The sequence below is a fragment of the Marmota flaviventris genome, chromosome 9, assembly GCF_047511675.1.
Source record: "Marmota flaviventris isolate mMarFla1 chromosome 9, mMarFla1.hap1, whole genome shotgun sequence".
NCBI lineage: Eukaryota > Metazoa > Chordata > Mammalia > Rodentia > Sciuridae > Marmota > Marmota flaviventris.
The window spans coordinates 91,745,437-91,761,607 of record NC_092506.1 but is presented as its reverse complement, the minus strand read 5'-3'; positions in this window follow the sequence as shown (position 1 = coordinate 91,761,607).

Genomic DNA, 16,171 nt, shown 5'->3' with positions numbered 1-16,171 from the left:
GGTTCATAGCCTTTGATAGATATGAAGTTTTCAATAGTTAGTGCATGTATTGCTCCATTTACTGTGGCATTTTGCATTAAAAGTTATAAATGAGGATATAAAGTTTCTTAAAGGCATCATTGAATTATAGAATCAGACAAAATGCTGAGAGCTCAGTACTATAGTTTTTATACTAAAAAATCATCAAATCATTTAATGCAATTCTTAACACAACACACATCTTAACTGAATGTTGTTCTTTGCTGTCTTCTCTGGTCAAGGAGATGTCACAACACAACCAGTTGCAAAATCAAAAACATGATTCTGATACCTGCGTTCCTCTTTTCTAACTTTAATCTTGCATATGGCCAAGATTAATAAAAAATTATCCCCCAATTTTTCTCTTTACCAATACTGACAGTTCCAAAAGCACATTTTAATATACAGTGGAGTGTTGGAACTGTTTTATGATATAGTGAACACTGACTACATATTGCAGCTAACTATTCCGACTATTCAAATGAAGCTGTAGCATCTGCAATTAGAAGGGATCTCATTGTAAATCATTTGACATGAATAAGCATCTCATCACACTTCAGGAAAGCTTTTTAATTTACAAGGTCTAATAATTTCAAAGGCTTAATGAGCAATTACACTAAAACCAATGATAGCACCAAGATGATTCATCACAAGTTATTGTTTTTTCTCAGATGAGATTTCTAATTATAATGTAGTTCAGGATCATGATTGAGGTTCTACCCTTATCAATATACCATTTACATTAAAATAAATCTCCCCACTGCCTAATGCTGTACATCCTAACTAGTAGGAAGGAAAAAGGGGAAAGGAACTTACATTTATTTAATATCAATAGTATAGGAATTTTCTTATATATTATATATATATATATATATATATATATATATATATATAGTAGAACTATTGAAATGTATTATAATTTTATTTATTAAATGTGATAAAAGACTCAGATACATTCAGGATTTCTTCCAAAAATTACAGAAATAAGTGAAAGAATTGGAGTTGAATCCAGATTTAATATATATAAAATCTATGTTTTTTCCACACTATCACCACTGCTTCCTTTTTTAAGCATTGTAGCTGTACATTACTATTAATTCAGTGTCCAAAACTAATACTTAATTTTCATTTCTATTATTGCATTTTATAAATTAGTGAGTTAATATGCATCTCATGTTTTTATTTGTATTTTAGGTGATTTTATCTGTGTAATGAAAGACACTGTCTTTATTTCAATCTGTCGTATTGTGTATTTTGATTTCATCAAAATACATGTGTTCCTAGCTACTCACTTGCTTTAGTATGAACTATTACTGACTTTACTGAACCCACAACTTGCGCTCATTATCTGAACAAATTCGATGGATTTCCTGAGTCCCATAAAAACATTCACCAGTGTCTTATGATCTCCTGAAATCTCTGCTCTATCTTCTTCTTTCTTCCATTCACTACGTAATCAGTTCATTAGCTTATTCCATAGGCAAACAGTTCTCAGTAATTCAAAATTTTCTAACACACACACACACACGCACACACACACATACACACACACACACATACAGAGGAGGCACACAAAAAAACACTATCAATGCTCCATTCTTGGAACTCAAGAGCAGAATTGAGCTGCAATTCTTGGTTCAGAAAAGCCAGAGTCTTTGAATTTGTTTGTTTTGTTCACAGTGCTAGTTGAATGGATTGAATGCATGGACCTAAGGGATTTCATTTCTTTTCTTCTGGACAATTTACCTGGAAGGTTTGTATTAAAAAAACACACTATTATATAAACTCCCAAACTCTCATTTTTTCGTAGTCATGAACTAATAGAATTGATATTTTATAATCTGTCCTTATCTTTATTTAAGTCTTCCAAGCCTTGATCATCTGAGTAATAACCAAGTAAATAAAATTTTCATTGTATATTTTTCCCTTCAGGGGAACTTACATAATGTCAATAAAATCAGATCTGAACCTGAAAGATAACTTGGCAATAAACATTATAAGAAAAGATTCACTTCCAACCCAGTTCCCCAATGCCAAGCACAAATATATCAGCTGAGGAAATCTAATCTCTCTAGATGATTGATGTCATCAACGTGGGCTCTAAGAAAGGCCTCACATTTTATTTTAACTTGACACATTGCCCCAATCACCCAGGTTAAAACTCTGCAGTTCATATGAAAGTGCAATTTAACTTGAGTTCTTATTAAACTAACTCAAACTTTTTAAATGAAAACATCATTCTGGAAGAAATTAGAAAATGTGCTCTGGAAAAGAAAGTAATAAAATAAAAACATTGGTTCTAAAATTTCCAACAAGTGTTAGCAACTGATCCAAGAGGAATGTTGCCAAAGGATCAAGGAAAAATAGCAAATGTTAACCACTTTCTTAACAGTTCTCTAGCCAGAGAGAACTAATTACAAATGGGTCATTCCATATTTCTGTGAATCAAATACTGTGGTCAGTATAATTGGAGGGTAGATAATTAAGTCCTTTTTATCTAGCTAGATAAAAAAAGAAGCTATTCCTTTCACTATTTAAAAATATGCCAAGATGTCATGTTAGCTGAGTTATATGTTTTTAAGGATAGTGACTATCAAAATTCATATCTTAAACCCTAGGTCCACAACAAGAAAGAAAAGGAAACTACAGGCCCGTCCTCTCTCCTGACCTCACTGTTTCCCTAAGGCTCTGTCTCTCAGTTCATTGGTATATGTTAGTCAGAAAGCAATCACTATGCCAGGCACTACAACAACATAAAAGGAAACAGATATGATTTCTAGTATGTCTTCATGTATTTGACAGCATATAGTTGAAGGAAAAGAGGAAAGAAAGGAAACTAGCATTTATCTCTAGCAATAAGAAGTATGTTGTAATTAAGAACATGGACTCCAGATCCAAACTACTCTGGGTTCAAATCCAAGCATTGTCACTTTCTAGCTCTGTGATCTTGAGTAATTTACTGTTTTCTTACTTGTAGAATTGGGTAATAATAGTACTATTCACCCCCCAGTGTTAATAAAAGAAATATACAAGGAAACACATGAAGTTAGCCTTCAATGAATATAATTGCTATCACTAGATGCCCCATGTTTAGTACCATATCAAGTACATCAAGTACTTTTCTATAAATTCACTTTTGACCTTCACATCAGGTAGTTGCCTTATTATGCAGATGAGAAAATTGAAAGGCAAACATTTCAAGTGGATTTCCAAATGGTAACTAGTAAAGGGTGGAGTTAAATTAGAACTCAGATCAAATTGCAAAGCTTGTATTTTTTCCATTACATGTGCCTATACAACTTACAAATAACTATAAAGCATTTTATTAGCTTTAATAATTTTTAAAAAGGCTACAGAAACCAATGTTTCCATAATGTATCAATCTGGCTTCTCTGAATTCAGAAAAAGAAACATTATAAGGAATTGGCTCATGCAATTATGGAGGTTGAAAAGTCCCAAGCTGGTGACCCAAGTAGGCTAATGTTTAGTTCCAGTTCAATTCTGAAGACCTAAGGACCAGGAAAGCTAATGGTCTAAATTCGAATTCAAAAGGCAGCAGGTTTTTGACTTAAGAGGAGTCAAAATTCCAAAGAAGGGGAAAAAAACAATGTTTCATCTGAAGCAGTCAAGCAGGGGGAGTTACCATGGACAGGAGGGTCTGAATTTTTGTGGTTTTCAGGCGTTCGATTTGATTGGATGAAACCCATCCATGTTGGTGAAGACAATCTCCTTTATTTAGTCTGCCCAATCAATCTTAAGTCTTCTCCGGAAACACTGTCACAGACACTGCCAGAATAATGTTTGGCCAAATGTGTGGGCACCCAGTCATGTTGACATAAAATTAACCATTATATATGCTTTCAAAAACAAACCCAACCTGGTGCTTTTATAACATGGCTTAATAAGACTTGCCCTTCTATTTAAAATAGACCGAATTAGCTCACGTCCTAATTAACTTTCTTGAAGCTGAAAATTGATTTGCTCTTCTTTTCTCCACATTGATCTTGTTCTTCTTTAGTAATCAAGAATATGTTTTTAGAGTAATTACAGTGTGACATATAAATATGTTCAGAAAACTGAGCTGTCAAAATTCTGTTAAGCAAGAAGAAATGTACAATGCATCTTGTCATATAAGATCATGGATACTGCAGACTACTCTAGGGCATGATTGATGCCCCAAATCAGATTTTCTCTTAGATCTAACTCCTGAACCAGATTTTGGATTACTTGTCAGTTCCTCTATTCCTCACTCTCCCAGTTGTAGGTTCTAAAGACCTAAAGAGTCTGACACGTGCAGCTTCAAACTCATTTATTTATTTGTTTGTTTAACATGTATTTATTGGATGTCTTCCATGTTTCAGACACTGCTCTAGTCTCTGAGGGGGCAACAGAGAACATAAACAAAGTCCTTGACTGTACTGAGATTGACTTTCTACTGGGAGAGTAAGTGAAAAAAATATCCAGTGGTGAGAAATGCAATGAAGGAAAAACAATAAGAGAAAAAATATAATGTATGCTATGTTAAAAAAAAGTTGCAATTTAAAAAAAATAATGACAGAGACCTCTCTTAAGTGATATTATTTGAGTAAAGACCTGGAAGAGGCGAGGGAGCATGCCATGTACCTAAACAAGAAACATTCCAGGCAGAGAAAAGAGCAAAGATAAAGATCCCAAGGCAAGAAGATGCCTAATGCATTGGAGGAATAGCAGCAAGGCAAGGGCCTGAAGAGAGGTACAGGAGAGGAGGTCAGAGAAGTAAAACCAGACAAGATTATACAATACCTAATAGAGCAAATTCATGGCTTTAGTTTTTACTTGAGTAAATCCAAAGACATTTGAGGTTTTGGAAAAGAAAACTGTCATGATCGTACTTAAGTTTTAAAAGAATTCCACTTGTTGTTACATTGAGAATAGATTGCATGGGATTAATGACAACTAAAATATCAATAAAAACTTTTATATCAACAAAAATAAGTACTTTCAATAGAAAGGAGTAGAAAAGAAAAAGGAACGAGAAAGTACTGCAAACATAAAACAAAAACTAAGATGTCAGGAATAAGTGCTGCTATATAAGCCACAACAATAAATGTAAATGGGTTGAATTTATCGATTAACAGAGTTTCAGATTATCAAAAGAATACACTATATACAAAAAACTCTCTTGAGGTAAAATGCCTTCAAAAGGTTTTAAAGATGGAATAAAGAAGATTTCTTAAAATTATGAAGGGAGTAGAAACTGAAGAAAACAATATGAATATCCCACAGAATATAACAAAAGCCAATAATAGCACAAAGGAATATTTTATACTGGTTAAAAGAAACAATAGTACAAGATACTTTGCCCAATTAACATTATAAATAAGAATAGTCACTGGTCTGCAACAAGAAGTGAGGTTTGCTCAAATGCAGAGACCACAGCAGAAGGCTAACTGGCAGAAATATTAATGGGAACCATGAAGGTCTGTTTCAAATATAAAAGACCCCAAGGCTTACTTATCTATGGGAACATTCCATCCAACTTCTTTGTCCTAGGGTGGGGCAGAACTGGAAGGTAGTAGTGAACTCAAATGGGATTTACTGGAAGGATTAAAACTCAGGCTAAAGGACACAACCAATAGACTTCCTACTTTTTCAATGCCTATTTAACATAGATTTCAATGCATGCTCATACCCCAAAACCATATAATCCTCTAAACTACCACACTAAAGTGGGTTTTCCTGCTATCAGGCCTCTTCCTGCATCACGGGAGTTTTATCTCTTCTCACTTAAATAAGTTTACTCTTACTGGGTGTGGTAGCACATGCCTGTAATCCCAGTAGCTCAGGAGGCTGAGGCAGGAGGATCCCAAATTCAAAGCCAGCCTCAGCAAAAGCGAGGCACTAAGCAATTCAGTGAGACCCTGTCTGTAAATAAAATACAAAATATGTCTGGGGATGTGGCTTAGCGGTCGAGTGCCTCTGAGTTCAATCCCGAGTACCAAAATAATAATAATAATAATAATAATAATAATAATAATAATAAAATAAGTTTACTCTTCCCTTTTGTTATTGTCTGTGGATTTTATTCTTCAAATTTGCAAGCTAAGAATACACAAGCAAATTGGCAAAGCGGGGATTCTAGTCTCATCTCAAAACTCTGGTTTCAATTGCACCTAAGCAGTGTAATTCAAAGAATTCAAGCAGTTACTGACATAACTACAGAAAGAAATATGTACATAAAAAATAGTAAATGGAGATTTCAGCACACCTATCTCAGAAATTGATAGATAAAAGAGACAGAAAAAAAAACACATATTAAGAAATTTGAACATCATTATTATATACAGTAGTACTAATGCACACAAATACATACGCTAGGAGAGAAAGAAAAACATTCTCAAAAAAGAAGTAAGGCACTCAGGGAACATTTAAGAGTGTAGACAACATGTTAAGGCCAACAGGAAACACTAAAGAAAGTCAAAATGTGAACATGCTGCAGACTATAAACTGGTCATAATGAATGTATGTATAATATTTTTAAAACAAACAAATAGAGCTTAAAATTTTATACATTAGAAAAAACAAAGTGAATGTTTCTTAAAAAGAAAACCAATATTTTGATGTTGGTGATTATGAAAACAATATATGTCAAATTTTTGGAGATATGGTTAAAAAGAGTAAGATTTTTCACCCCCAAGGAACCCATTTTCACCCTTTTGAGGGTGATATCACCCCTGATGAGAATGCATGCCCTAGATCTATCTCCCAATTTACAGAAATTGTAGAGCACACAGAGATAAATTAAACACCACCACAGGGATGCAATCAGCTAGGCCAAAAAGTGCTTATGCAGTTTTTTTTTTTTTTTAATGAAAGGATAAAATGAGAACATTTTTGAAATGTGCACCTATAAGGAAAATAAAACTAATTAAATGGAGAAAGGGTGAGAGAAGCTGAACTTACCTTAATATATCTTGTTTTGTAGAATTGACTTTGCAACTATTAGTTTGCAAAATCAATTTTTATAAAACTATTCTTTAAAATGTTAAATCAAGAATAAAACAAATGAACAATATATAAGATATGACAAACCAGAAGAAAAAAAAATTCTTCAATAACTATGCAACAAGAAAATTTTGATTAAAAAAAATTTAAAAGATGTGTCAACAAATTATAGTGGGTATAACATTTTTAATATTGATTTAAACAAAGGAATTGTAATATATATATATATATATATATATATATATATATATATATATATATAATTAACAGTAAGATCCTTTTTATAGGTAATGAAGAATCTTATAAAAGTCAATCTTAGATAGCACTGAGCTTTATATATACTTATATTCTTATTGCATTGCTATGAATATAAGGAGTACCTTTAAAGACATTAATTTACTTGCCAGAGATCACAGAGCTAAATGGAGGCAAGGGATAAATTCAGAACCAGGTCTGTTCAAAGACAAAGCCGTGTGGTATTTGCATACTCCACACTGGCTGTGATACAAAAACAAAACAAACTGTATTAATTTTCATCAACATGCCAGCAAGATGTATCATCAACATGATACTTTCTTTGTAATGTAGCTTTTTTGCCTTGAGTAGGAATCTTTGCCATGAGTATCTTAATTCTATGTGTTTTTATTTTGAGTTGGAAGAACTATACATGTTCCCAGACGCAAACAGTCTTCATCCAAAAAATAATTTTAAAGGCAATAACAACAACAAAATACTAAATCCGATTACAGTAGCCCTGAATATGGTAAAGCAGATCTGGATTCTGCAGAAACAAAGATCCACAAATCCAATGTGACAAAGAGCATTCTTAGATGTAATACACTGATTCAGTAAAGATATAGTTACTTATAAACAGCCATAAAGATCTCTGCAGTTTACAGAAGAACAACTGTATACTGATCACTATTTAACTAATATTACAAATTTCAATCTCTATCTAGTGCAGAAGAGTAAGAGATGTAATTTTCCTGGCATTATGCTAAATGGGACCAGGTGGCCCCCAAAGTTAGAACCTCAGAGAAAAAAACTATAGAAATGTGCCAGAAACTCTTGTTGTATTTAAGCTTCCAAGCTCAGATTGCCAAAACTAGCAGAGTTGGTCTGGAGAGAAGAGAAGGAAGATGCTGGAGATAAATTCACCTGAAAATTGACCCTGGGGAAAATGACTTTTGATTTGTCTTCTGTGCAAGTAGTTGGGAATGTTCTGGGATTGTGACTAGCTGTACACATTTTATTGGCAGGCAGGAAAGTAGGTGGGAATCTATAAAAGAGTAAAGAGAAGCAAGATTTTTTTAAAGAAAGAAAGAAAGAAAGAAAGAAATGAATGAGGAAGGGAGAGGGCACTGTTCAAGAGACTACTTCAAATTCTTCTCTCAACTGATCATGTCATTGGTAGCACTTCCGTGGTGACCTGAATGCCAGCACCAGTTTCCTCTATGGATAGAAATGCTGCTGGATCTACTGCTCTGTGTAGCACCTACATGTTCTGAGTTATATCCTTTACATTGAGAGAACTTGATTTTATACCAATATTTATTGCCATCTTTTCATTAATTATAACAAAATCTCATTGTGCCAATGGCATAGGGAGAGAGAGCTGAAGGACCTCAAAGTCACACAGACTTAACTTGGTTTTGACAAGCAGTATCCACTGACTTTTAGCTTCTAGTATTCTTTATCAATAATGCTGCCTTGTTAAAATATTGAGTGTCCATTAGACAAAATAACTATGATACAAAAGAATTTGGGCCATTTATTGAACATCATCTGCGCTAAATAACTCATACATGTTATTTTTAATCCTCAGAAAACTGAGGATTAAAACTCAGAAAAATGAGACCAAAACTCATTTGTGCATGTGGTTGAAAGATGACATTTTCCAGACAAATTTTCAGGTCTAGTTGTGGTCATGAGACTAAGTTATAGTTGATAATATGAACCCAGAATCATTGTAAAAATACTTCTGAGAAGTCTCCTTAAAAGAGAGGGCTCATTCCATTCTTTGCTTCCTCCATTATGCCAGTGCAAGTGATGGCTGGAATTCCAGAAGCCATTTTGAATCATAGAGACAAAGACCACACCTAGGATAGAGGATCACAGAACTGGCCTCTGCCCATATCATAAGGATTTTATGCCTGACCTCTTGTATTCTCCTGCACGATAAAGATTCTTTTAAATATATAATTTAATCAGCATTGATTTAGAGTTTTCATTACATGCAAATGAACTTAATTCTAACTGGTATAAGAACATAAATCACATTCCAAGTCAACTGATCTAGAAAATGATAAAGCCAAGATTCATCATCTTCCAAATGATGTAGGCATCATACAGAGGCTGTAGAAATAAAATATCTAGTGCAGATAAACATGTGGCATTTTCAACATGGTTCTCCAGGACTCCAAGATGGAAGTTGGAAGTTTTATTAGAAGAAACTTATCAGGAAATTCTCTTAGGAACCATATCCATTAGGACTGGGCAAAGAGAGAGAAGTTGAACTGTGATTCAGTTGTAACACAGGACTCAAAAATTCCCATAAGATGCTTCAAAGCTGAAGGATCCTTCATAAATGTCTCAAAATGAAGGAGGAGAACAAATCCTTTGAATCTCACATCAACCAGTCATTGGATGCTGGTTGTCCCCAGTAAAAGTGAGGTGGCTTCTGGGAAGAGGTTCAGCCCATGATCCACCACCTAACCAACACTCCCAAATGAAGAAATGAGTATCTTGGTTTTACAGGGACTGCTAGTGGTGCTAAGGCCTTCACTGCAATGTATTCACACACCACGGGGAATCCCACAAACATGTACATCCACAAGAATGGGGTCTTAATTAAAATAAGATATTTCATACTTGTATAATTATATCAAAATGGATTCTACTATCATGTATAACTAAAAAAAACAATTAAAAAGTTTAAAACAATTATCAAAAGGGCTTAATTCAACTTCAAATATGATCTGAGAACATCTATTCAGAGTCACTCAAAATGTGGTACATATTTGAGTATCTAATGCATACAAGGTGATGTACAGAGCACCATAAGAAACATAAAGATGCTTTAGATACCCAGCTCTCAAAGAGACAAGATGGAGGTAATAACTGACCTAATTATTATGCAAGGCTGAAAATGACATTTGTAATAAGAGGCATAAACAATGACCCAGGAATTCAGAAGAGGGAGATATTACTTCTACCTTAGAAATTAGTAACACTTCCTTGGAAATGACAGCACTTGAACTGGGCCTTGAAAATGAGCAAAAATTCCTCCAAGCATCTTTTGTTGTGAAAATAAGAGTGGGATCAAGAGAGGTACATTAAGACGAGGAGACAAAGGAAACAGATGAGTAAGAGGAAACAAGCCTCATGTGGTTGAAATATAAAAGTCATAAAGGAGAACAGAAAGACTTTCTGTAACAAAAGAAGCTTGAGTAATATTTCACTGAGTGTATCAAATACTTTGAATTAATTCAATACACATTAGGGACCTACTGAAGTTATGTGTGTTATTTCAGGAATACTATCCTAGATTAGAAGAAGAAAGTCTAGATTCCCAAATCATTGTCATCTGCTTTTTCATGAGGAAGAAATATCACAACTTTGTCTATCACACACATTATACCAGATGTATGATGTCGTGGTTTTTATTAACTAATCTCTTTTCTTTTCTTTGTATTTCAGTACTGGATTTTAATCTTCCCTCAAGTAGATATTATCTTCATTCTAACATCTTCCAGTGATTAGTCTGATCATACACTTAACCATCTGGAGAACTCAAAGATCACAGTCATTCCCTCTAGCCCAATACCTAACAAGAGCAAAGTACAAAATGGAGATTTGAAGGGCACCCAGTAGAGACGAAATCAGCACCATGGTACCCCTAAATTTCTCAAAGAAAAAAATTATTAATTAGAGATACAATTAAAAAGAAAATCAACTTTTTGCTAATAAAAGTCATCATTCCATGATTTATATAATAATAAAAAATAAAAATAGACCAACACAAAACAAAACAAACAAACAAACAAACAAAAAACACACACTCTAGCCAAACTCTGTGAGATGGCACCTCTATCTCTATGTGGGTACAAATGCAGGCTCCAGAGTCAAATTCAAGCACTGTTGTTTATGACCTGTATTATTTGTCTAAGTTATTGGACAGACCTCAACCTAATATTTTATTATGGGGTCACTAATTGTACCAGCCTCAAGGTATTTCTAAGATTAAGAGTTAATATACCCAGGGCCTTTACAACAGTACCTGGCACAAAGTAACCATCCAATAAATTCTAATCATCATCATCACATCATCATCATCATCATCTTGCCAATTCATATCACTTATTCACACAAATTTTTGTTATGTAGACATATTTACATAGCTTACAAATATTTGCAGATTTTATTCAGTTATTCAATATTAATGTCTTAGTCAATTATGTTTTTATTCTTAGTAACTCCGATTATTTAAAAAAAATCTGTGTTAGTTTTCAGTTGCTGTGACAAAAGTACCTGAGATAAACAACTTAAAGGAAGAAAGGTTTATTTTGACTCACAATTTCAGAACTTTGCTTCCGTGGTCTCTTGGCTCTGTTGCTTTGGGCCTGTGGCAAGGCAGAACATCATGGCGGAGAACATGTAACAAAGGAGGTCTGTTTACTCTGTGGCAAGCAAATGGAGAAGAGGTGGGGCCAAGGTCCCAATATCTCCTTCAGGGACACACTGCCCCAGTGATCTAACTTCTTTTCACTAAGCTCACCTCCTACAGTTTTCACCATCTCTCAATAGTGCCACAGGCTGAGGATCAAGCCGTAGCCTTTGGGAGGCCTTTGGGAGGCAGTTAAGATTCAAATTATAACAATATCCAGATGAAAATCTAATTTTTAATGTTGATAATCCCTCAGTAGTTGTCATTCTCTAGCATCATCTTTCCCTCTGCTGCTCCCTTCTGTCCTTCCACCCTGCCTCCCACACGTTTTTCAGAATTCGTGGGACAGATAAGGCAGCAGTCATCAAAATCCCTGAGTGTTCCAAAGAGCCGTGTTCCAGTACACAGCGATTGCTCAGGACTACAAACACACCTACAGCACTTAGGCCAACCTGACTGCTTCCCTCCAGAAACCATTAACTTCCCTCCAAATCCATGCTAGATCTGTGTCACCATAATGGAGGTAGAGTTAGATAGAAGGAGGAGGGAAGGTTAGTGTCTTCCTTCTCTTTACAATTTTATCTTTCTCCTCCAATTGAAGTTATGGTGAGGTCATAAAGGCCATGCAAGACCAGAAAAGCACCATAGGAATGGCACAAATACACATGTGGCTAAAGAGAGAAGTCCTGATACTCACAAGTCGTCCAGCCAATGCCTCCAGAGGGGAGATCCACTTAGTGATAGAGGGAGAAGGCTCTCGCCTTCCACTGGGCAAGGCCAAGGGAACAGGACTACTTAGACCTCACACATCCCTTTTCTAATCTGCCTTTAAGATATGTGGGACCCCAAAATTCCCTTCCCAAGTACTCCATAACTGCTTCAAGGCCTGTTCATATCTCTTTCTTTAAGCTGGAACAATGACTTATGCACTGTGGACAGAGCCTGGACTTATTGCTGAGGGTGTCCACCCATGTGAATCTAAAGCCCTTTGTAGTGCATGACAGTCAAAACTATGCAAAGAATGAAACAGGCTCTATAGGCCTTGGCCAGAGCTCAGTGATACCCATCTCCATGCTTCCACATTCAAGCATAAAAAGCTAAGGAACTCAAGATTTCTAAATTCACAATTTCAGCCATTGTGAAGATATGAACAAGGTAGGAGTATAAAACATATTTATTTAATATCTTGCTTGCTTGGTTAATGACTTTTTAAAATATTTATGTTGTGTGACTCCATTTGTGCTCTTGTGCTATATCATCTTAGCATGCATATTTGCCAAGAGCATCCTCTACATTCTCCATTTCTTAATACCCAAGTATAGCATCAAAAGACCAGTGTCTATAAGGATTTGATCATGAACCAGAACAGGTTTGTCCCAACTAACAGTACTGAATATAGTAAGGATAGGAACTTTAAAATGCCCAGATAATTAAAAGATCTCTGTAACTCAACACCTAGCCCAGTGATGTGAAATAGCTGTCAAAAATTTAAAAAGGAAAGAATGAAAGAACTCAAACCTTCCCAAAGCCTCAGACAACTTGAGAAATTGAAGACAGCCTTTCTTTTGGCAGTAGCATCACTGCTAACACATGCAGGTGCCTTGTGGAAGAGAAGCAATGAAGCTGACGAACAATAGCAATAGCTCTGACATTTGCATAAAATGTATACAGAAAGAACTATTTTCTGCTTTTTAACAACATATTGAGGTACCCACATTGTAAACCAGGGAAGCTACACTTGGAAATAAGTACCAATTATGTTCAGCTCCTTGATTACATATTCAAATAAATGTACACAGTTTTATTGGAATGTGTAATCCTCTGTGAATAGGAACATTCAAACAAACTCATTTGGTCCATTTATTTAGATCTCCGATGGCTCACTCTGGTAAAATGCATGTATTTTTCTCTAACGCATTAACTGAAAGAAACATAATTTAAAGCATTTAGTTAAAATAGTATTAAGGATGTTGAGTTTTTCTTTCTTTCTTTCTTTCCTTCTTTCTTTCTTTCTCTTTCTTTCCTTCTTTCTTTCTTTCTTTCTTTCTTATGCTGTTACACTGAATTGTAATGCATAGAAATGTAAGCATCTCCACAAAAATGAAAATGCATTATGTATGCCCTCAATAACATTCTACTGAGTAAAATGCCCTCATGTATCTTTTTTAAACATAAGGGAAAAAATGTTTCCACTAGAACTAAAGGAAAGAAAGATGCTTCCATGCATATCTCTGTATATTTTGAAATATCCACACAAACATGGAGTATATCTTATTCTAATTAGGATCTCAGTCTTTAGGCCTTTATCATTGTATAAAGGTTTAGCAGGTACCAGAAGGGAAAGTCCCATGAAATTAGAAAAGATTTTCGTTTTGTGGGATATTTGGGCTTTTTAATCCTTATTAACAGTGCTTCAGAGCTACTGATATGGGAAGCAATATGCTTGGAGCTGAGTTTCCAAAAGGTTAATCTGAGAGCAGTGTGTAGAAGATCAAGGGGGAGAGAACTGCTAGGAAGGGGTTCTAGAATAGTCTCAGTAAGAGTATCAAGTGTCTGGAGTGAGGTCATGGCGACCAAAGGGAGTTGGGTATGTGGCCAACAGGTGCTGATGAGGGAGGGAGGAACACAGGATTGGCAATCGAATGGGTATTATTGTTGCCCTCTTCCCTGAACCACAGACCATCATTCAACGCTATAATGGATTTAACAGCCATGAGCATCATCTGGAAATTGAAAATCCTTCCATCTACCCTACTTTATCATCTTTCCTTCTTTGTCCCTCCACGCGATTTATAGATATGCCAATATTCTCCATCTTAATAAAGATTCCTTAGTATTTCTTGCTTTGTTGGTAAACTCTAGGTCTCTTTATCATCCATGTGTATGTTCTCTTCTTGATTCACAGTGTCTCCACCTCATGCTGCTTGGCTCTCTGCAGTGGCTTCTGGGCCTCTTGCTCCTTGGTCTTCTGGCTTTCGTCTGGTTCTCTCCACTCTCTCTAGCAGTTCCTGTGCAGCCCATACCTCAAGTTCTTCTTCCTCCCTTCCATCTTTCCCACTTGATCTGCCTTTGTCTCTCGTGAGTATTTCTTCACACAGCTTCAGTATTCACATTCACCAGCTGCTTCCTAAATCTCTACACCTCTAGTTTCAGAAGCTTGCTTAAGCTCCAGCCTCTTCATTCCAACTGTCTGCTAGCTATTTTCTGGCCTCCCTAAATGAGCGCACCCAAAATCAAACTCACTACCGTCCCTCCCAAATCTGCTCATTCTTCTAAAATTTTCTACAAGACTGTGCTTCCTGACACTCATAATCCAAGTCTGTTACTCATTCATTTGCTGAAAAGAAAATAAAACACTAACTCAACACCCTGACGCTGCTATTTCATGCTTTCCTGTGAACATCTTATCTTTCCTGTCTCAATGTTATATAAAGCATTTGCATTTGGACAAGGACAAATGACAAAATGGAGCCCTAGCTTGGAAGGGAGGAAGAATCCTGCTTGCCCTCCCTGCTTTCTGGTGACATATGCACTATGTTGACCTCTGGCCACACATTCTTGCCCACAGTCACCTTTCAACTCCTTTTTCCTGTATCATTCCATTGATTGCTGAGTTCTGACAATTGTGTCTTGTTACTTTCTCACATCCATCCTGTCCTATATATTCCAGCTTTTACTGTTCAAACCCAGACCCTTGTAATTTCTTAGATGGATTCTGTGGCCTCCTAAGGGGCTGCTTTCCCTCTGTATAGTCCTAGTCCTATCTTCTGATTTTATAATACTTCTCCAAATTAATCTACTCAAAACCAGTTTTCTCTGATCAGAAGCCACACAGAAAGGTTAAAAAAACAAAACAAACAAACAAAAAACACTGCCATCTCAATAAGGGTGGTATAAACTAGGTAGAGTTAGGTTTCTGACATTTGCCAAAGGGTTGCTAATCAGAGACATGGCTATTTTGTATTATTAAATAAGTACTTCATTCAAAAAGAGCTTTGTCTCTTAAAACTTCTTACCACCCTAAAGCCAAGACTGTACTTTTGCTTCCTAAGTCCCTCCCCAGCCACAGAATGAACTCAAATTTGTAATCCCAGGAGCATTCACAGCTTGTCTTCTCTGCGGCAGGACTTAGTCTGGGAACCATCATTTAAACTGCTCAGGTTTAGCTTTATCTTTGTATCCTGAGGCTTTGCGTTGCACACATGGAAGTTCTTTTTGAAGTATGCAATTTAAGTAGCTTCAGCTTTGCTTGGCATTGTACGCAAAGAATTCAGCACAGGAGTTTTAAATTGGTAGAGTTTCTGCATATAGAGATGATAAATGCTAGGCCACCTTTACAAATGTTGTATAAAAGTCAACCAATTAAATGAGTATAATAAAAATCAGATGATACAATATATTTGACTGCAAATAATTTTACATGGTCTTAAGAGTTTGCATTAGGTTTTCATTGCTGAAGTCCAAATAAATAGCCTGAAGGTTGAGCATTAATGTATTACCAGT